Source organism: Balaenoptera borealis (assembly GCF_965194805.1).
Source record: "Balaenoptera borealis genome assembly, chromosome: 3".
Taxonomy (NCBI): Eukaryota; Metazoa; Chordata; class Mammalia; order Artiodactyla; family Balaenopteridae; genus Balaenoptera; species Balaenoptera borealis.
The window spans coordinates 95,568,326-95,591,863 of record NC_138866.1 but is presented as its reverse complement, the minus strand read 5'-3'; positions in this window follow the sequence as shown (position 1 = coordinate 95,591,863).

The following is a 23,538-nucleotide window of genomic DNA, read 5'->3' as shown; positions in this document are numbered from 1 at the left end:
TGGGACCCATGGGATGGGTACCACGCAGTATGACTTTCAAGGGTCTGCGTTTGCTCACCCAACCTCACTAAACCTCTCAGCCCCAAGAGTGTCCACCCTTATGTCTCATCCATCTGTGGGTCTACATATGGTCAATCCAGGTTGCATCACAGCCCCTGAACGAATTTTGTCAGAATTTCTCTCTCTTTCACTGTCTTTGTTTCACGGGTTTTTAAAAGTAATTGATTTGTATAATGGGGTTTAGCTGCTTTCACTCCTGTGTTTATGCCGCTTTTCACCCAGTTCACTCACTTACAGAGAGATATAAATACATAGGTTTTAAGATTCTTACTAGTCAGATATATTCCTGGGCGGTGAATAGGGGTTGTTTTGTCCAGTTCACTGAGCAAGGAGTAGGTCTTGTCTATTACATATTGGGTTTATGGAACGCTATCTGAGCTACTTTGAAACCCTTGTTTTATGCATCACCCCACCTCACCTTTCCCGTTAAGCAGCCATAGTGTGTTTTCTAAACGTGTGACTCTGATCTGTTATGTAATTCAGTTCAAGGGTAGCGGTTTTTACATTCCCTCTATAAGTGATATCTTATGATAAGTGTCTTTTTCTGTGTGACTTATTTCACTTAGAATCGTCGTACCCAAATCCACTCATCATGCTGCTACTAGCCATATGACGTTGATTTCATGGCTGAGTGATATTCCATTCTACATAAGGACCACAACTTCTTTATCCATTCTTGTCTTTCCTGGGATATTTAAGGTGTCACGAAGTGGAGGTTTTTGTCAACAGAGCAGCCCTAAACTTTGGGGTGCCTGTGTCTTGCTGATTTTTAGTTTTCCCAATTTATACGCCCATGAGTGGAAGTGCCCTATGCTCTCTAAGCTGAGTTTTTTAGATGTTTCAGGACACACCGTACACTTCTCCAGAGTGGCTGTTGGCAATTTACATCCGGCCCATCAGCGTAACAAGGCTCCCATTTCTCCATGACCTGTCCTGCATTTCTGGTTTTGACACTTTATTCAGCATGGCCCTTTTGACCGATGGGAAGCGAGACTTCTTTGTAGCGCTGATTTGCCTTTCCAGGTTGCTTGGAACCCATCCCATCCCATGGAACCCATATATTTAGGAAAAAACGCATACGCCCTTTTTGGCCAAGGGCATCATTGTCGAGGTTTTGCCGCTTTTCCTGTGCTTTAAAGGCGATTCGAATCTACCTCCTGAAATCTGTTTCCTGCAATTCTGCCTTGCTTTCAAATCCTCTTCGTTGCCTTCCCTCAATATATTTGTGGATGAGAGTTATCATTTCTAACTCTGCAGGTTTGTGAATTGCAGTGCCCCTGAGCTCCATTTTTCAACTCGCTTTCTTGGGAGCTGGCCGCAAAAGCGCAGGATTGCTTCAGGCCCTTTTCTGGCTCCAGGCGGCAGGCTGAGCCTGTGGTTAATTCTTCTTCCTGATGGGAAAATAGAGTGACCTGTGCCTGTCCCAACACCTAGAGCTAGTCTCTCATTGGTTCCCCCTCTTCCCGTTTATCCTCAGGACAAATTGCAACCTGTACGAAACAGGAGGTTAAAGGTGCTGATTCTCCAAGCAGGGAGATTGCTAGTATAGCGGCTGGAATGGCGAACTGGAGAACAAGGAGATGAGAAATGAGGTGCGTTTTAGAAACCTTTCCCGATCACACGGTGTACCATCTTCTGGGTTTCTCATGCATGTTTTCGATGTAGGAAGATGCCCTTGAACCTGGAGATTTGGGACCCATGGGATGGGTACCACGCAGTATTACTTTAAAGGGTCTGTGTTTGCTCACCCAACCTCACCAAACCTCTCAGCCCCAAGAGTGTCCACCCTTATGTCTCATCCATCTGTGGGTCTACATATGGTCAATCCAGGTTGCATCACAGCCCCTGAACGAATTTTGTCAGAATTTCTCTCTCTTTCACTGTCTTTGTTTCACGGGTTTTTAAAAGTAATTGATTTGTATAATGGGGTTTAGCTGCTTTTCACTGCTGTGTTTATGCCGCTTTTCACCCACTTGACTCACTTACAGAGAGATATAAATACATAGGTTTTAAGATTCTTACTAGTCAGATATATTCTTGGGCGGTGAATATGGGGTGTTGAGTCCAGTTCGCTGAGGAAGGAGTAGGTCTTGTCTATTACATATTGGGTTTATGGAACGCTATCTGAGCTAATTTGAAACCCTTGTTTTATGCATCACCCCACCTCACCTTTCCCGTTAAGCAGCCCTAGTGTGTTTTCTAAACGTGTGACTCTGACCTGTTATGTAATTCAGTTCAAGGGTAGCGGTTTTTACATTCCCTCTATAAGTGATATCTTATGATAAGTGTCTTTTTCTCTGTGACTTATTTCACTTAGAATCGTCGTACCCAAATCCACTCATCATGCTGCTACTAGCCTTATGACGTTGATTTCATGGCTGAGTGATATTCCATTGTACAAAAGGACCACAACTTCTTTATCCATTCTTCTCTTTCCTGGGATATATTAGGTGTAACAAAGTGGAGGTTCTTGTAAACAGAGCAGCCTTAAACTTTGGGGTGCCTGTGTCTTGCTGATTTTTAGTTTTCCCAATTCATGCGCCCGTGAGTGGAAGTGCCCTATGCTCTCTAAGCTGAGTTTTATAAATGTTTCAGGATACACCGTACACTTCTCCAGAGTGACTGTTGGCAATTTACATCCCGCCCATCAGCGTAGCAAGGCTCCCATTTCTCCATGGCCTGTCCTGCATTTCTGGTTTTGACACTTTTTTCAGTATGGCCCTTTTGACCGATGGGAATCGAGACTTCTTTGTAGCGCTGATTTGCCTTTCCAGGTTGCTTGGTTGGCCAAAAAGGGCGTATGCGTTTTTTCCTGAATATATTCAGGAAAAAACGCATAGGCCCTTTTTGGCCAAGGGCATCATTGTCGAGGTTTTGCCGCTTTTCCTGTGCTTTAAAGGCGATTCGAATCTACCTCCTGAAATTTGTTTCCTGCAATTCTGCCTTGCTTTCAAATCCTCTTCGTTGCCTTCCCTCAATATATTTGTGGACGAGCGTTATCATTTCTAAGTCTGCAGGTTTGTGAATTGCCGTGCCCCTGAGCTCCATTTTTCAACTCGCTTTCTTGGGAGCTGGCCGCAAAAGCGCAGGATTGCTTCAGGCCCTATTTGGGCTCCGGGCGGCAGGCTGAGCCTGTGGTTAATTCTTCTTCCTGATGAGAAAATAGAGTGACCTGTGCCTGTCCCAATACCTAGAGCTAGTCTCTCATTGGTTCCCCCTCTTCCCGTTCATCCTCAGGACAAATTGCAACCTGTACGGAACAGGAGGTTAAAGGTGCTGATTCTCCAAGCAGGGAGATTGCTAGTATAGCGGCTGGAATGGCGAACCGGAGCACAAGGAGATGAGAAATGAGGTGCGTTTTAGAAACCTTTCCCGATCACACGGTGTACCATCTTCTGGGTTTCTCATGCATGTTTTCGATGTAGGAAGATGCCCTTGAACCTGGAGATTTGGGACCCATGGGATGGGTACCACGCAGTATGACTTTCAAGGGTCTGCGTTTGCTCATCCAACCTCACCAAACCTCTCAGCCCCAAGAGTGTCCACCCTTATGTCTCATCCATCTGTGGGTCTACATATGGTCAATCCAGGTTGCATCACAGCCCCTGAACGAATTTTGTCAGAATTTCTCTCTCTTTCACTGTCTTTGTTTCACGGGTTTTTAAAAGTAATTGATTTGTATAATGGGGTTTAGCTGCTTTCACTGCTGTGTTTATGCCGCTTTTCACCCAGTTCACTCACTTACAGAGAGATATAAATACATAGGTTTTAAGATTCTTACTAGTCAGATATATTCCTGGGCGGTGAATAGGGGTTGTTTTGTCCAGTTCACTGAGCAAGGAGTAGGTCTTGTCTATTACATATTGGGTTTATGGAACGCTATCTGAGCTACTTTGAAACCCTTGTTTTATGCATCACCCCACCTCACCTTTCCCGTTAAGCAGCCATAGTGTGTTTTCTAAACGTGTGACTCTGATCTGTTATGTAATTCAGTTCAAGGGTAGCGGTTTTTACATTCCCTCTATAAGTGATATCTTATGATAAGTGTCTTTTTCTGTGTGACTTATTTCACTTAGAATCGTCGTACCCAAATCCACTCATCATGCTGCTACTAGCCATATGACGTTGATTTCATGGCTGAGTGATATTCCATTCTACATAAGGACCACAACTTCTTTATCCATTCTTGTCTTTCCTGGGATATTTAAGGTGTCACGAAGTGGAGGTTTTTGTCAACAGAGCAGCCCTAAACTTTGGGGTGCCTGTGTCTTGCTGATTTTTAGTTTTCCCAATTTATACGCCCATGAGTGGAAGTGCCCTATGCTCTCTAAGCTGAGTTTTTTAGATGTTTCAGGACACACCGTACACTTCTCCAGAGTGGCTGTTGGCAATTTACATCCCGCCCATCAGCGTAACAAGGCTCCCATTTCTCCATGGCCTATCCTGCATTTCTGGTTTTGACACTTTTTTCAGCATGGCCCTTTTGACCGATGGGAAGCGAGACTTCTTTGTAGCGCTGATTTGCCTTTCCAGGTTGCTTGGTTGGCCAAAAAGGGCGTATGCGTTTTTTCCTGAATATATTCAGGAAAAAACGCATACGCCCTTTTTGGCCAAGGGCATCATTGTCGAGGTTTTGCCGCTTTTCCTGTGCTTTAAAGGCGATTCGAATCTACCTCCTGAAATCTGATTCCTGCAATTCTGCCTTGCTTTCAAATCCTCTTCGTTGCCTTCCCTCAATATATTTGTGGACGAGAGTTATCATTTCTAAGTCTGCAGGTTTGTGAATTGCCGTGCCCCTGAGCTCCATTTTTCAACTCGCTTTCTTGGGAGCTGGCCGCAAAAGCGCAGGATTGCTTCAGGCCCTATTTGGGCTCCGGGCGGCAGGCTGAGCCTGTGGTTAATTCTTCTTCCTGATGAGAAAATAGAGTGACCTGTGCCTGTCCCAATACCTAGAGCTAGTCTCTCATTGGTTCCCCCTCTTCCCGTTCATCCTCAGGACAAATTGCAACCTGTACAGAACAGGAGGTTAAAGGTGCTGATTCTCCAAGCAGGGAGATTGCTAGTATAGCGGCTGGAATGGCGAACCGGAGCACAAGGAGATGAGAAATGAGGTGCGTTTTATAAACCTTTCCCGATCACACGGTGTACCATCTTCTGGGTTTCTCATGCATGTTTTCGATGTAGGAAGATGCCCTTGAACCTGGAGATTTGGGACCCATGGGATGGGTACCACGCAGTATGACTTTCAAGGGTCTGCGTTTGCTCACCCAACCTCACCAAACCTCTCAGCCCCAAGAGTGTCCACCCTTATGTCTCATCCATCTGTGGGTCTACATATGGTCAATCCAGGTTGCATCACAGCCCCTGAACGAATTTTGTCAGAATTTCTCTCTCTATCACTGTCTTTGTTTCACGGGTTTTTAAAAGTAATTGATTTGTATAATGGGGTTTAGCTGCTTTTCACTGCTGTGTTTATGCCGCTTTTCACCCACTTCACTCACTTACAGAGAGATATAAATACATAGGTTTTAAGATTCTTACTAGTCAGATATATTCTTGGGCGGTGAATAGGGCGTGTTGAGTCCAGTTCACTGAGCAAGGAGTAGGTCTTGTCTATTACATATTGGGTTTATGGAACGCTATCTGAGCTACTTTGAAACCCTTGTTTTATGCATCACCCCACCTCACCTTTCCCGTTAAGCAGCCATAGTGTGTTTTCTAAACGTGTGACTCTGACCTGTTATGTAATTCAGTTCAAGGGTAGCGGTTTTTACATTCCCTCTATAAGTGATATCTTATGATAAGTGTCTTTTTCTGTGTGACTTATTTCACTTAGAATCGTCGTACCCAAATCCACTCATCATGCTGCTACTAGCCTTATGACGTTGATTTCATGGCTGAGTGATATTCCATTGTACATAAGGACCACAACTTCTTTATCCATTCTTGTCTTTCCTGGGATATTTAAGGTGTCACGAAGTGGAGGTTTTTGTCAACAGAGCAGCCCTAAACTTTGGGGTGCCAGTGTCTTGCTGATTTTTAGTTTTCCCAATTTATACGCCCATGAGTGGAAGTGCCCTATGCTCTCTAAGCTGAGTTTTTTAGATGTTTCAGGACACACCGTACACTTCTCCAGAGTGGCTGTTGGCAATTTACATCCCGCCCATCAGCGTAGCAAGGCTCCCATTTCTCCATGGCCTATCCTGCATTTCTGGTTTTGACACTTTTTTCAGCATGGCCCTTTTGACCGATGGGAAGCGAGACTTCTTTGTAGCGCTGATTTGCCTTTCCAGGTTGCTTGGTTGGCCAAAAAGGGCATCATTGTGGAGGTTTTGCCGTTTTTCCTGTGCTCTAAAGGCGATTCGAATCTACCTCCTGAAATCTGTTTCCTGCAATTCTGCCTTGCTTTTAAATCCTCTTCTTTGCCTTCGCTCAATATATTTGTGGACGAGAGTTATCATTTCTAAGTCTGCAGGTTTGTGAATTGCCGTGCCCCTGAGCTCCATTTTTCAACTCGCTTTCTTGGGAGCTGGCCGTAAAAGCGCAGGACTGCTTCAGGCCCTATTCTGGCTCCGGGCGGCAGGCTGAGCCTGTGGTTAATTCTTCTTCCTGATGAGAAAATAGAGTGACCTGTGCCTGTCCCAATACCTAGAGCTAGTCTCTCATTGGTTCCCCCTCTTCCCGTTCATCCTCAGGACAAATTGCAACCTGTACGGAACAGGAGGTTAAAGGTGCTGATTCTCCAAGCAGGGAGATTGCTAGTATAGCGGCTGGAATGGCGAACCGGAGCACAAGGAGATGAGAAATGAGGTGCGTTTTAGAAACCTTTCCCGATCACACGGTGTACCATCTTCTGGGTTTCTCATGCATGTTTTCGATGTAGGAAGATGCCCTTGAACCTGGAGATTTGGGACCCATGGGATGGGTACCACGCAGTATGACTTTCAAGGGTCTGCGTTTGCTCACCCAACCTCACCAAACGTCTCAGCCCAAAGAGTGTCCACCCTTATGTCTCATCCATCTGTGGGTCTACATATGGTCAATCCAGGTTGCATCACAGCCCCTGAACGAATTTTGTCAGAATTTCTCTCTCTTTCACTGTCTTTGTTTCACGGGTTTTTAAAAGTAATTGATTTGTATAATGGGGTTTAGCTGCTTTTCACTGCTGTGTTTATGCCGCTTTTCACCCACTTCACTCACTTACAGAGAGATATAAATACATAGGTTTTAAGCTTCTTACTAGTCAGATATATTCTTGGGCGGTGAATAGGGCGTGTTGAGTCCAGTTCACTGAGCAAGGAGTAGGTCTTGTCTATTACATATTGGGTTTATGGAACGCTATCTGAGCTACTTTGAAACCCTTGTTTTATGCATCACCCCACCTCACCTTTCCCGTTAAGCAGCCATAGTGTGTTTTCTAAACGTGTGACTCTGACCTGTTATGTAATTCAGTTCAAGGGTAGCGGTTTTTACATTCCCTCTATAAGTGATATCTTATGATAAGTGTCTTTTTCTGTGTGACTTATTTCACTTAGAATCGTCGTACCCAAATCCACTCATCATGCTGCTCCTAGCCTTATGACGTTGATTTCATGGCTGAGTGATATTCCATTGTACATAAGGACCACAACTTCTTTATCCATTCTTGTCTTTCCTGGGATATTTAAGGTGTCACGAAGTGGAGGTTTTTGTCAACAGAGCAGCCCTAAAGTTTGGGGTGCCTGTGTCTTGCTGATTTTTAGTTTTCCCAATTTATACGCCCATGAGTGGAAATGCCCTATGCTCTCTAAGCTGAGTTTTTTAGATGTTTCAGGACACACCGTACACTTCTCCAGAGTGGCTGTTGGCAATTTACATCCCGCCCATCAGCGTAACAAGGCTCCCATTTCTCCATGGCCTATCCTGCATTTCTGGTTTTGACACTTTTTTCAGCATGGCCCTTTTGACCGATGGGAAGCGAGACTTCTTTGTAGCGCTGATTTGCCTTTCCAGGTTGCTTGATTGGCCAAAAAGGGCGTATGCGTTTTTTCCTGAATATATTCAGGAAAAAACGCATACGCCCTTTTTGGCCAAGGGCATCATTGTCGAGGTTTTGCCGCTTTTCCTGTGCTTTAAAGGCGATTCGAATCTACCTCCTGAAATCTGTTTCCTGCAATTCTGCCTTGCTTTCAAATCCTCTTCGTTGCCTTCCCTCAATATATTTGTGGACGAGAGTTGTCATTTCTAAGTCTGCAGGTTTGTGAATTGCCGTGCCCCTGAGCTCCATTTTTCAACTCGCTTTCTTGGGAGCTGGCCGCAAAAGCGCAGGATTGCTTCAGGCCCTATTTGGGCTCCGGGCGGCAGGCTGAGCCTGTGGTTAATTCTTCTTCCTGATGAGAAAATAGAGTGACCTGTGCCTGTCCCAATACCTAGAGCTAGTCTCTCATTGGTTCCCCCTCTTCCCGTTCATCCTCAGGACAAATTGCAACCTGTACGGAACAGGAAGTTAAAGGTGCTGATTCTCCAAGCAGGGAGATTGCTAGTATAGCGGCTGGAATGGCGAACCGGAGCACAAGGAGATGAGAAATGAGGTGCGTTTTAGAAACCTTTCCCGATCACACGGTGTACCATCTTCTGGGTTTCTCATGCATGTTTTCGATGTAGGAAGATGCCCTTGAACCTGGAGATTTGGGACCCATGGGATGGGTACCACGCAGTATGACTTTCAAGGGTCTGCGTTTGCTCACCCAACCTCACCAAACCTCTCAGCCCCAAGAGTGTCCACCCTTATGTCTCATCCATCTGTGGGTCTACATATGGTCAATCCAGGTTGCATCACAGCCCCTGAACGAATTTTGTCAGAATTTCTCTCTCTTTCACTGTCTTTGTTTCACGGGTTTTTAAAAGTAATTGATTTGTATAATGGGGTTTAGCTGCTTTCACTGCTGTGTTTATGCCGCTTTTCACCCAGTTCACTCACTTACAGAGAGATATAAATACATAGGTTTTAAGATTCTTACTAGTCAGATATATTCCTGGGCGGTGAATAGGGGTTGTTTTGTCCAGTTCACTGAGCAAGGAGTAGGTCTTGTCTATTACATATTGGGTTTATGGAACGCTATCTGAGCTACTTTGAAACCCTTGTTTTATGCATCACCCCACCTCACCTTTCCCGTTAAGCAGCCATAGTGTGTTTTCTAAACGTGTGACTCTGATCTGTTATGTAATTCAGTTCAAGGGTAGCGGTTTTTACATTCCCTCTATAAGTGATATCTTATGATAAGTGTCTTTTTCTGTGTGACTTATTTCACTTAGAATCGTCGTACCCAAATCCACTCATCATGCTGCTACTAGCCATATGACGTTGATTTCATGGCTGAGTGATATTCCATTCTACATAAGGACCACAACTTCTTTATCCATTCTTGTCTTTCCTGGGATATTTAAGGTGTCACGAAGTGGAGGTTTTTGTCAACAGAGCAGCCCTAAACTTTGGGGTGCCTGTGTCTTGCTGATTTTTAGTTTTCCCAATTTATACGCCCATGAGTGGAAGTGCCCTATGCTCTCTAAGCTGAGTTTTTTAGATGTTTCAGGACACACCGTACACTTCTCCAGAGTGGCTGTTGGCAATTTACATCCCGCCCATCAGCGTAACAAGGCTCCCATTTCTCCATGGCCTATCCTGCATTTCTGGTTTTGACACTTTTTTCAGCATGGCCCTTTTGACCGATGGGAAGCGAGACTTCTTTGTAGCGCTGATTTGCCTTTCCAGGTTGCTTGGTTGGCCAAAAAGGGCGTATGCGTTTTTTCCTGAATATATTCAGGAAAAAACGCATACGCCCTTTTTGGCCAAGGGCATCATTGTCGAGGTTTTGCCGCTTTTCCTGTGCTTTAAAGGCGATTCGAATCTACCTCCTGAAATCTGTTTCCTGCAATTCTGCCTTGCTTTCAAATCCTCTTCGTTGCCTTCCCTCAATATATTTGTGGACGAGAGTTATCATTTCTAAGTCTGCAGGTTTGTGAATTGCCGTGCCCCTGAGCTCCATTTTTCAACTCGCTTTCTTGGGAGCTGGCCGCAAAAGCGCAGGATTGCTTCAGGCCCTATTTGGGCTCCGGGCGGCAGGCTGAGCCTGTGGTTAATTCTTCTTCCTGATGAGAAAATAGAGTGACCTGTGCCTGTCCCAATACCTAGAGCTAGTCTCTCATTGGTTCCCCCTCTTCCCGTTCATCCTCAGGACAAATTGCAACCTGTACGGAACAGGAGGTTAAAGGTGCTGATTCTCCAAGCAGGGAGATTGCTAGTATAGCGGCTGGAAAGGCGAACCGGAGCACAAGGAGATGAGAAATGAGGTGCGTTTTAGAAACCTTTCCCGATCACACGGTGTACCATCTTCTGGGTTTCTCATGCATGTTTTCGATGTAGGAAGATGCCCTTGAACCTGGAGATTTGGGACCCATGGGATGGGTACCGCGCAGTATGACTTTCAAGGGTCTGCGTTTGCTCACCCAACCTCACCAAACCTCTCAGCCCCAAGAGTGTCCACCCTTATGTCTCATCCATCTGTGGGTCTACATATGGTCAATCCAGGTTGCATCACAGCCCCTGAACGAATTTTGTCAGAATTTCTCTCTGTATCACTGTCTTTGTTTCACGGGTTTTTAAAAGTAATTGATTTGTATAATGGGGTTTAGCTGCTTTTCACTGCTGTGTTTATGCCGCTTTTCACCCACTTCACTCACTTACAGAGAGATATAAATACATAGGTTTTAAGATTCTTACTAGTCAGATATATTCTTGGGCGGTGAATAGGGCGTGTTCAGTCCAGTTCACTGAGGAAGGAGTAGGTCTTGTCTATTACATATTGGGTTTATGGAACGCTATCTGAGCTACTTTGAAACCCTTGTTTTATGCATCACCCCACCTCACCTTTCCCGTTAAGCAGCCATAGTGTGTTTTCTAAACGTGTGACTCTGACCTGTTATGTAATTCAGTTCAAGGGTAGCGGTTTTTACATTCCCTCTATAAGTGATATCTTATGATAAGTGTCTTTTTCTGTGTGACTTATTTCACTTAGAATCGTCGTACCCAAATCCACTCATCATGCTGCTCCTAGCCTTATGACGTTGATTTCATGGCTGAGTGATATTCCATTGTACATAAGGACCACAACTTCTTTATCCATTCTTGTCTTTCCTGGGATATTTAAGGTGTAACAAAGTGGAGGTTCTTGTCAACAGAGCAGCCCTAAACTTTGGGGTGCCTGTGTCTTGCTGATTTTTAGTTTTCCCAATTTATACGCCCATGAGTGGAAGTGCCCTATGCTCTCTAAGCTGAGTGTTTTAGATGTTTCAGGACACACCGTACACTTCTCCAGAGTGGCTGTTGGCAATTTCCATCCGGCCCATCAGCGTAGCAAGGCTCCCATTTCTCCATGGCCTGTCCTGCATTTCTGGTTTTGACACTTTATTCAGCCTGGCCCTTTTGACCGATGGGAAGCGAGACTTCTTTGTAGCGCTGATTTGCCTTTCCAGGTTGCTTGGTTGGCCAAAAAGGGCGTGTGCGTTTTTTCCTGAATATATTCAGGAAAAAACGCATAGGCCCTTTTTGGCCAAGGGCATCATTGTCGAGGTTTTGCCGCTTTTCCTGTGCTTTAAAGGCGATTCGAATCTACCTCCTGAAATCTGTTTCCTGCAATTCTGCCTTGCTTTCAAATCCTCTTCGTTGCCTTCCCTCAATATATTTGTGGACGAGAGTTATCATTACTAACTCTGCAGGTTTGTGAATTGCAGTGCCCCTGAGCTCCATTGTTCAACTCGCTTTCTTGGGAGCTGGCCGCAAAAGCGCAGGATTGCTTCAGGCCCTATTCTGGCTCCGGGCGGCAAGCTGAGCCTGAGGTTAATTCTTCTTCCTGATGGGAAAATAGAGTGACCTGTGCCTGTCCCAACACCTAGAGCTAGTCTCTCATTGGTTCCCCCTCTTCCCGTTCATCCTCAGGAAAAATTGCAACCTGTACGGAACAGGAGGTTAAAGGTGCTGATTCTCCAAGCAGGGAGATTGCCAGTATAGCAGCTGGAATGGCGAACCGAAGCACAAGGAGATGAGAAATGAGGTGCGTTTTAGAAACCTTTCCCGATCACACGGTGTACCATCTTCTGGGTTTCTCATGCATGTTTTCGATGTAGGAAGATGCCCTTGAACCTGGAGATTTGGGACCCATGGGATGGGTACCACACAGTATTACTTTAAAGGGTCTGCGTTTGCTCACCCAACCTCACCAAACCTCTCAGCCCCAAGAGTGTCCACCCTTATGTCTCATCCATCTGTGGGTCTACATATGGTCAATCCAGGTTGCATCACAGCCCCTGAACGAATTTTGTCAGAATTTCTCTCTCTTTCACTGTCTTTGTTTCACGGGTTTTTAAAAGTAATTGATTTGTATAATGGGGTTTAGCTGCTTTTCACTGCTGTGTTTATGCCGCTTTTCACCCACTTGACTCACTTACAGAGAGATATCAATACATAGGTTTTAAGATTCTTACTAGTCAGATATATTCTTGGGCGGTGAATAGGGGGTGTTGAGTCCAGTTCGCTGAGGAAGGAGTAGGTCTTGTCTATTACATATTGGGTTTATGGAACGCTATCTGAGCTAATTTGAAACCCTTGTTTTATGCATCACCCCACCTCACCTTTCCCGTTAAGCAGCCCTAGTGTGTTTTCTAAACGTGTGACTCTGACCTGTTATGTAATTCAGTTCAAGGGTAGCGGTTTTTACATTCCCTCTATAAGTGATATCTTATGATAAGTGTCTTTTTCTGTGTGACTTATTTCACTTAGAATCGTCGAACCCAAATCCACTCATCATGCTGCTCCTAGCCTTATGACGTTGATTTCATGGCTGAGTGATATTCCATTCTACATAAGGACCACAACTTCTTTATCCATTCTTGTCTTTCCTGGGATATTTAAGGTGTAACAAAGTGGAGGTTCTTGTCAACAGAGCAGCCCTAAACTTTGGGTTGCCTGTGTCTTGCTGATTTTTAGTTTTCCCAATTTATACGCCCATGAGAGGAAGTGCCCTATGCAATCTAAGCTGAGTTTTTTAGATGTTTCAGGACACACCGTACACTTCTCCAGAGTGGCTGTTGGCAATTTACATCCGGCCCATCAGCGTAGCAAGGCTCCCATTTCTCCATGGCCTGTCCTGCATTTCTGGTTTTGACACTTTATTCAGCATGGCCCTTTTGACCGATGGGAAGCGAGACTTCTTTGTAGCGCTGATTTGCCTTTCCAGGTTGCTTGGAACCCATCCCATCCCATGGAACCCATATATTCAGGAAAAAACGCATACGCCCTTTTTGGCCAAGGGCATCATTGTCGAGGTTTTGCCGCTTTTCCTGTGCTTTAAAGGCGATTCGAATCTACCTCCTGAAATCTGTTTCCTGCAATTCTGCCTTGCTTTCAAATCCTCTTCGTTGCCTTCCCTCAATATATTTGTGGATGAGAGTTATCATTTCTAACTCTGCAGGTTTGTGAATTGCAGTGCCCCTGAGCTCCATTTTTCAACTCGCTTTCTTGGGAGCTGGCCGCAAAAGCGCAGGATTGCTTCAGGCCCTTTTCTGGCTCCAGGCGGCAGGCTGAGCCTGTGGTTAATTCTTCTTCCTGATGGGAAAATAGAGTGACCTGTGCCTGTCCCAACACCTAGAGCTAGTCTCTCATTGGTTCCCCCTCTTCCCGTTTATCCTCAGGACAAATTGCAACCTGTACGAAACAGGAGGTTAAAGGTGCTGATTCTCCAAGCAGGGTGATTGCTAGTATAGCGGCTGGAATGGCGAACTGGAGAACAAGGAGATGAGAAATGAGGTGCGTTTTAGAAACCTTTCCCGATCACACGGTGTACCATCTTCTGGGTTTCTCATGCATGTTTTCGATGTAGGAAGATGCCCTTGAACCTGGAGATTTGGGACCCATGGGATGGGTACCACGCAGTATTACTTTAAAGGGTCTGTGTTTGCTCACCCAACCTCACCAAACCTCTCAGCCCCAAGAGTGTCCACCCTTATGTCTCATCCATCTGTGGGTCTACATATGGTCAATCCAGGTTGCATCACAGCCCCTGAACGAATTTTGTCAGAATTTCTCTCTCTTTCACTGTCTTTGTTTCACGGATTTTTAAAAGTAATTGATTTGTATAATGGGGTTTAGCTGCTTTTCACTGCTGTGTTTATGCCGCTTTTCACCCACTTGACTCACTTACAGAGAGATATAAATACATAGGTTTTAAGATTCTTACTAGTCAGATATATTCTTGGGCGGTGAATATGGGGTGTTGAGTCCAGTTCGCTGAGGAAGGAGTAGGTCTTGTCTATTACATATTGGGTTTATGGAACGCTATCTGAGCTAATTTGAAACCCTTGTTTTATGCATCACCCCACCTCACCTTTCCCGTCAAGCAGCCCTAGTGTGTTTTCTAAACGTGTGACACTGCCCTGCTGTGTAATTCAGTTCAAGGGTAGCGGTTTTTACATTCCCTCTATAAGTGATATCTTATGATAAGTGTCTTTTTCTCTGTGACTTATTTCACTTAGAATCGTCGTACCCAAATCCACTCATCATGCTGCTACTAGCCTTATGACGTTGATTTCATGGCTGAGTGATATTCCATTGTACAAAAGGACCACAACTTCTTTATCCATTCTTCTCTTTCCTGGGATATATTAGGTGTAACAAAGTGGAGGTTTTGTAAACAGAGCAGCCTTAAACTTTGGGGTGCCTGTGTCTTGCTGATTTTTAGTTTTCCCAATTCATGCGCCCGTGAGTGGAAGTGCCCTATGCTCTCTAAGCTGAGTTTTATAAATGTTTCAGGATACACCGTACACTTCTCCAGAGTGACTGTTGGCAATTTCCATCCCGCCCATCAGCGTAGCAAGGCTCCCATTTCTCCATGGCCTGTCCTGCATTTCTGGTTTTGACACTTTTTTCAGTATGGCCCTTTTGACCGATGGGAATCGAGACTTCTTTGTAGCGCTGATTTGCCTTTCCAGGTTGCTTGGTTGGCCAAAAAGGGCGTATGCGTTTTTTCCTGAATATATTCAGGAAAAAACGCATAGGCCCTTTTTGGCCAAGGGCATCATTGTCGAGGTTTTGCCGCTTTTCCTGTGCTTTAAAGGCGATTCGAATCTACCTCCTGAAATTTGTTTCCTGCAATTCTGCCTTGCTTTCAAATCCTCTTCGTTGCCTTCCCTCAATATATTTGTGGACGAGCGTTATCATTTCTAAGTCTGCAGGTTTGTGAATTGCCGTGCCCCTGAGCTCCATTTTTCAACTCGCTTTCTTGGGAGCTGGCCGCAAAAGCGCAGGATTGCTTCAGGCCCTATTTGGGCTCCGGGCGGCAGGCTGAGCCTGTGGTTAATTCTTCTTCCTGATGAGAAAATAGAGTGACCTGTGCCTGTCCCAATACCTAGAGCTAGTCTCTCATTGGTTCCCCCTCTTCCCGTTCATCCTCAGGACAAATTGCAACCTGTACGGAACAGGAGGTTAAAGGTGCTGATTCTCCAAGCAGGGAGATTGCTAGTATAGCGGCTGGAATGGCGAACCGGAGCACAAGGAGATGAGAAATGAGGTGCGTTTTAGAAACCTTTCCCTATCACACAGTGTACCATCTTCTGGGTTTCTCATGCATGTTTTCGATGTAGGAAGATGCCCTTGAACCTGGAGATTTGGGACCCATGGGTTGGGTACCACGCAGTATGACTTTCAAGGGTCTGCGTTTGCTCATCCAACCTCACCAAACCTCTCAGCCCCAAGAGTGTCCACCCTTATGTCTCATCCATCTGTGGGTCTACATATGGTCAATCCAGGTTGCATCACAGCCCCTGAACGAATTTTGTCAGAATTTCTCTCTCTTTCACTGTCTTTGTTTCACGGGTTTTTAAAAGTAATTGATTTGTATAATGGGGTTTAGCTGCTTTCACTGCTGTGTTTATGCCGCTTTTCACCCAGTTCACTCACTTACAGAGAGATATAAATACATAGGTTTTAAGATTCTTACTAGTCAGATATATTCCTGGGCGGTGAATAGGGGTTGTTTTGTCCAGTTCACTGAGCAAGGAGTAGGTCTTGTCTATTACATATTGGGTTTATGGAACGCTATCTGAGCTACTTTGAAACCCTTGTTTTATGCATCACCCCACCTCACCTTTCCCGTTAAGCAGCCATAGTGTGTTTTCTAAACGTGTGACTCTGATCTGTTATGTAATTCAGTTCAAGGGTAGCGGTTTTTACATTCCCTCTATAAGTGATATCTTATGATAAGTGTCTTTTTCTGTGTGACTTATTTCACTTAGAATCGTCGTACCCAAATCCACTCATCATGCTGCTACTAGCCATATGACGTTGATTTCATGGCTGAGTGATATTCCATTCTACATAAGGACCACAACTTCTTTATCCATTCTTGTCTTTCCTGGGATATTTAAGGTGTCACGAAGTGGAGGTTTTTGTCAACAGAGCAGCCCTAAACTTTGGGGTGCCTGTGTCTTGCTGATTTTTAGTTTTCCCAATTTATACGCCCATGAGTGGAAGTGCCCTATGCTCTCTAAGCTGAGTTTTTTAGATGTTTCAGGACACACCGTACACTTCTCCAGAGTGGCTGTTGGCAATTTACATCCCGCCCATCAGCGTAACAAGGCTCCCATTTCTCCATGGCCTATCCTGCATTTCTGGTTTTGACACTTTTTTCAGCATGGCCCTTTTGACCGATGGGAAGCGAGACTTCTTTGTAGCGCTGATTTGCCTTTCCAGGTTGCTTGGTTGGCCAAAAAGGGCGTATGCGTTTTTTCCTGAATATATTCAGGAAAAAACGCATACGCCCTTTTTGGCCAAGGGCATCATTGTCGAGGTTTTGCCGCTTTTCCTGTGCTTTAAAGGCGATTCGAATCTACCTCCTGAAATCTGATTCCTGCAATTCTGCCTTGCTTTCAAATCCTCTTCGTTGCCTTCCCTCAATATATTTGTGGACGAGAGTTATCATTTCTAAGTCTGCAGGTTTGTGAATTGCCGTGCCCCTGAGCTCCATTTTTCAACTCGCTTTCTTGGGAGCTGGCCGCAAAAGCGCAGGATTGCTTCAGGCCCTATTTGGGCTCCGGGCGGCAGGCTGAGCCTGTGGTTAATTCTTCTTCCTGATGAGAAAATAGAGTGACCTGTGCCTGTCCCAATACCTAGAGCTAGTCTCTCATTGGTTCCCCCTCTTCCCGTTCATCCTCAGGACAAATTGCAACCTGTACAGAACAGGAGGTTAAAGGTGCTGATTCTCCAAGCAGGGAGATTGCTAGTATAGCGGCTGGAATGGCGAATCGGAGCACAAGGAGATGAGAAATGAGGTGCGTTTTATAAACCTTTCCCGATCACACGGTGTACCATCTTCTGGGTTTCTCATGCATGTTTTCGATGTAGGAAGATGCCCTTGAACCTGGAGATTTGGGACCCATGGGATGGGTACCACGCAGTATGACTTTCAAGGGTCTGCGTTTGCTCACCCAACCTCACCAAACCTCTCAGCCCCAAGAGTGTCCACCCTTATGTCTCATCCATCTGTGGGTCTACATATGGTCAATCCAGGTTGCATCACAGCCCCTGAACGAATTTTGTCAGAATTTCTCTCTCTATCACTGTCTTTGTTTCACGGGTTTTTAAAAGTAATTGATTTGTATAATGGGGTTTAGCTGCTTTTCACTGCTGTGTTTATGCCGCTTTTCACCCACTTCACTCACTTACAGAGAGATATAAATACATAGGTTTTAAGATTCTTACTAGTCAGATATATTCTTGGGCGGTGAATAGGGCGTGTTGAGTCCAGTTCACTGAGCAAGGAGTAGGTCTTGTCTATTACATATTGGGTTTATGGAACGCTATCTGAGCTACTTTGAAACCCTTGTTTTATGCATCACCCCACCTCACCTTTCCCGTTAAGCAGCCATAGTGTGTTTTCTAAACGTGTGACTCTGACCTGTTATGTAATTCAGTTCAAGGGTAGCGGTTTTTACATTCCCTCTATAAGTGATATCTTATGATAAGTGTCTTTTTCTGTGTGACTTATTTCACTTAGAATCGTCGTACCCAAATCCACTCATCATGCTGCTCCTAGCCTTATGACGTTGATTTCATGGCTGAGTGATATTCCATTGTACATAAGGACCACAACTTCTTTATCCATTCTTGTCTTTCCTGGGATATTTAAGGTGTAACAAAGTGGAGGTTCTTGTCAACAGAGCAGCCCTAAACTTTGGGGTGCCTGTGTCTTGCTGATTTTTAGTTTTCCCAATTTATACGCCCATGAGTGGAAGTGCCCTATGCTCTCTAAGCTGAGTGTTTTAGATGTTTCAGGACACACCGTACACTTCTCCAGAGTGGCTGTTGGCAATTTCCATCCGGCCCATCAGCGTAGCAAGGCTCCCATTTCTCCATGGCCTGTCCTGCATTTCTGGTTTTGACACTTTATTCAGCCTGGCCCTTTTGACCGATGGGAAGCGAGACTTCTTTGTAGCGCTGATTTGCCTTTCCAGGTTGCTTGGTTGGCCAAAAAGGGCGTGTGCGTTTTTTCCTGAATATATTCAGGAAAAAACGCATAGGCCCTTTTTGGCCAAGGGCATCATTGTCAAGGTTTTGCCGCTTTTCCTGTGCTTTAAAGGCGATTCGAATCTACCTCCTGAAATCTGTTTCCTGCAATTCTGCCTTGCTTTCAAATCCTCTTCGTTGCCTTCCCTCAATATATTTGTGGACGAGAGTTATCATTTCTAACTCTGCAGGTTTGTGAATTGCAGTGCCCCTGAGCTCCATTGTTCAACTCGCTTTCTTGGGAGCTGGCCGCAAAAGCGCAGGATTGCTTCAGGCCCTATTCTGGCTCCGGGCGGCAAGCTGAGCCTGAGGTTAATTCTTCTTCCTGATGGGAAAATAGAGTGACCTGTGCCTGTCCCAACACCTAGAGCTAGTCTCTCATTGGTTCCCCCTCTTCCCGTTCATCCTCAGGACAAATTGCAACCTGTACGGAACAGGAGGTTAAAGGTGCTGATTCTCCAAGCAGGGAGATTGCCAGTATAGCAGCTGGAATGGCGAACCGAAGCACAAGGAGATGAGAAATGAGGTGCGTTTTAGAAACCTTTCCCGATCACACGGTGTACCATCTTCTGGGTTTCTCATGCATGTTTTCGATGTAGGAAGATGCCCTTGAACCTGGAGATTTGGGACCCATGGGATGGGTACCACACAGTATTACTTTAAAGGGTCTGCGTTTGCTCACCCAACCTCACCAAACCTCTCAGCCCCAAGAGTGTCCACCCTTATGTCTCATCCATCTGTGGGTCTACATATGGTCAATCCAGGTTGCATCACAGCCCCTGAACGAATTTTGTCAGAATTTCTCTCTCTTTCACTGTCTTTGTTTCACGGGTTTTTAAAAGTAATTGATTTGTATAATGGGGTTTAGCTGCTTTTCACTGCTGTGTTTATGCCGCTTTTCACCCACTTCACTCACTTACAGAGAGATATAAATACATAGGTTTTAAGCTTCTTACTAGTCAGATATATTCTTGGGCGGTGAATAGGGCGTGTTGAGTCCAGTTCACTGAGCAAGGAGTAGGTCTTGTCTATTACATATTGGGTTTATGGAACGCTATCTGAGCTACTTTGAAACCCTTGTTTTATGCATCACCCCACCTCACCTTTCCCGTTAAGCAGCCATAGTGTGTTTTCTAAACGTGTGACTCTGACCTGTTATGTAATTCAGTTCAAGGGTAGCGGTTTTTACATTCCCTCTATAAGTGATATCTTATGATAAGTGTCTTTTTCTGTGTGACTTATTTCACTTAGAATCGTCGTACCCAAATCCACTCATCATGCTGCTCCTAGCCTTATGACGTTGATTTCATGGCTGAGTGATATTCCATTGTACATAAGGACCACAACTTCTTTATCCATTCTTGTCTTTCCTGGGATATTTAAGGTGTCACGAAGTGGAGGTTTTTGTCAACAGAGCAGCCCTAAACTTTGGGGTGCCTGTGTCTTGCTGATTTTTAGTTTTCCCAATTTATACGCCCATGAGTGGAAATGCCCTATGCTCTCTAAGCTGAGTTTTTTAGATGTTTCAGGACACACCGTACACTTCTCCAGAGTGGCTGTTGGCAATTTACATCCCGCCCATCAGCGTAACAAGGCTCCCATTTCTCCATGGCCTATCCTGCATTTCTGGTTTTGACACTTTTTTGAGCATGGCCCTTTTGACCGATGGGAAGCGAGACTTCTTTGTAGCGCTGATTTGCCTTTCCAGGTTGCTTGATTGGCCAAAAAGGGCGTATGCGTTTTTTCCTGAATATATTCAGGAAAAAACGCATACGCCCTTTTTGGCCAAGGGCATCATTGTCGAGGTTTTGCCGCTTTTCCTGTGCTTTAAAGGCGATTCGAATCTACCTCCTGAAATCTGTTTCCTGCAATTCTGCCTTGCTTTCAAATCCTCTTCGTTGCCTTCCCTCAATATATTTGTGGACGAGAGTTATCATTTCTAAGTCTGCAGGTTTGTGAATTGCCGTGCCCCTGAGCTCCATTTTTCAACTCGCTTTCTTGGGAGCTGGCCGCAAAAGCGCAGGATTGCTTCAGGCCCTATTTGGGCTCCGGGCGGCAGGCTGAGCCTGTGGTTAATTCTTCTTCCTGATGAGAAAATAGAGTGACCTGTGCCTGTCCCAATACCTAGAGCTAGTCTCTCATTGGTTCCCCCTCTTCCCGTTCATCCTCAGGACAAATTGCAACCTGTACGGAACAGGAGGTTAAAGGTGCTGATTCTCCAAGCAGGGAGATTGCTAGTATAGCGGCTGGAATGGCGAACCGGAGCACAAGGAGATGAGAAATGAGGTGCGTTTTAGAAACCTTTCCCGATCACACGGTGTACCATCTTCTGGGTTTCTCATGCATGTTTTCGATGTAGGAAGATGCCCTTGAACCTGGAGATTTGGGACCCATGGGATGGGTACCACGCAGTATGACTTTCAAGGGTCTGCGTTTGCTCACCCAACCTCACCAAACCTCTCAGCCCCAAGAGTGTCCACCCTTATGTCTCATCCATCTGTGGGTCTACATATGGTCAATCCAGGTTGCATCACAGCCCCTGAACGAATTTTGTCAGAATTTCTCTCTCTTTCACTGTCTTTGTTTCACGGGTTTTTAAAAGTAATTGATTTGTATAATGGGGTTTACCTGCTTTCACTCCTGTGTTTATGCCGCTTTTCACCCAGTTCACTCACTTACAGAGAGATATAAATACATAGGTTTTAAGATTCTTACTAGTCAGATATATTCCTGGGCGGTGAATAGGGGTTGTTTTGTCCAGTTCACTGAGCAAGGAGTAGGTCTTGTCTATTACATATTGGGTTTATGGAACGCTATCTGAGCTACTTTGAAACCCTTGTTTTATGCATCACCCCACCTCACCTTTCCCGTTAAGCAGCCATAGTGTGTTTTCTAAACGTGTGACTCTGATCTGTTATGTAATTCAGTTCAAGGGTAGCGGTTTTTACATTCCCTCTATAAGTGATATCTTATGATAAGTGTCTTTTTCTGTGTGACTTATTTCACTTAGAATCGTCGTACCCAAATCCACTCATCATGCTGCTACTAGCCATATGACGTTGATTTCATGGCTGAGTGATATTCCATTCTACATAAGGACCACAACTTCTTTATCCATTCTTGTCTTTCCTGGGATATTTAAGGTGTCACGAAGTGGAGGTTTTTGTCAACAGAGCAGCCCTAAACTTTGGGGTGCCTGTGTCTTGCTGATTTTTAGTTTTCCCAATTTATACGCCCATGAGTGGAAGTGCCCTATGCTCTCTAAGCTGAGTTTTTTAGATGTTTCAGGACACACCGTACACTTCTCCAGAGTGGCTGTTGGCAATTTACATCCCGCCCATCAGCGTAACAAGGCTCCCATTTCTCCATGGCCTATCCTGCATTTCTGGTTTTGACACTTTTTTGAGCATGGCCCTTTTGACCGATGGGAAGCGAGACTTCTTTGTAGCGCTGATTTGCCTTTCCAGGTTGCTTGGTTGGCCAAAAAGGGCGTATGCGTTTTTTCCTGAATATATTCAGGAAAAAACGCATACGCCCTTTTTGGCCAAGGGCATCATTGTCGAGGTTTTGCCGCTTTTCCTGTGCTTTAAAGGCGATTCGAATCTACCTCCTGAAATCTGTTTCCTGCAATTCTGCCTTGCTTTCAAATCCTCTTCGTTGCCTTCCCTCAATATATTTGTGGACGAGAGTTATCATTTCTAAGTCTGCAGGTTTGTGAATTGCCGTGCCCCTGAGCTCCATTTTTCAACTCGCTTTCTTGGGAGCTGGCCGCAAAAGCGCAGGATTGCTTCAGGCCCTATTTGGGCTCCGGGCGGCAGGCTGAGCCTGTGGTTAATTCTTCTTCCTGATGAGAAAATAGAGTGACCTGTGCCTGTCCCAATACCTAGAGCTAGTCTCTCATTGGTTCCCCCTCTTCCCGTTCATCCTCAGGACAAATTGCAACCTGTACGGAACAGGAGGTTAAAGGTGCTGATTCTCCAAGCAGGGAGATTGCTAGTATAGCGGCTGGAAAGGCGAACCGGAGCACAAGGAGATGAGAAATGAGGTGCGTTTTAGAAACCTTTCCCGATCACACGGTGTACCATCTTCTGGGTTTCTCATGCATGTTTTCGATGTAGGAAGATGCCCTTGAACCTGGAGATTTGGGACCCATGGGATGGGTACCACGCAGTATGACTTTCAAGGGTCTGCGTTTGCTCACCCAACCTCACCAAACCTCTCAGCCCCAAGAGTGTCCACCCTTATGTCTCATCCATCTGTGGGTCTACATATGGTCAATCCAGGTTGCATCACAGCCCCTGAACGAATTTTGTCAGAATTTCTCTCTCTATCACTGTCTTTGTTTCACGGGTTTTTAACAGTAATTGATTTGTATAATGGGGTTTAGCTGCTTTCACTGCTGTGTTTATGCCGCTTTTCACCCAGTTCACTCACTTACAGAGAGATATTAATACATAGGTTTTAAGATTCTTACTAGTCAGATATATTCCTGGGCGGTGAATAGGGGTTGTTTTGTCCAGTTCACTGAGCAAGGAGTAGGTCTTGTCTATTACATATTGGGTTTATGGAACGCTATCTGAGCTACTTTGAAACCCTTGTTTTATGCATCACCCCACCTCACCTTTCCCGTTAAGCAGCCATAGTGTGTTTTCTAAACGTGTGACTCTGATCTGTTATGTAATTCAGTTCAAGGGTAGCGGTTTTTACATTCCCTCTATAAGTGATATCTTATGATAAGTGTCTTTTTCTGTGTGACTTATTTCACTTAGAATCGTCGTACCCAAATCCACTCATCATGCTGCTACTAGCCATATGACGTTGATTTCATGGCTGAGTGATATTCCATTCTACATAAGGACCACAACTTCTTTATCCATTCTTGTCTT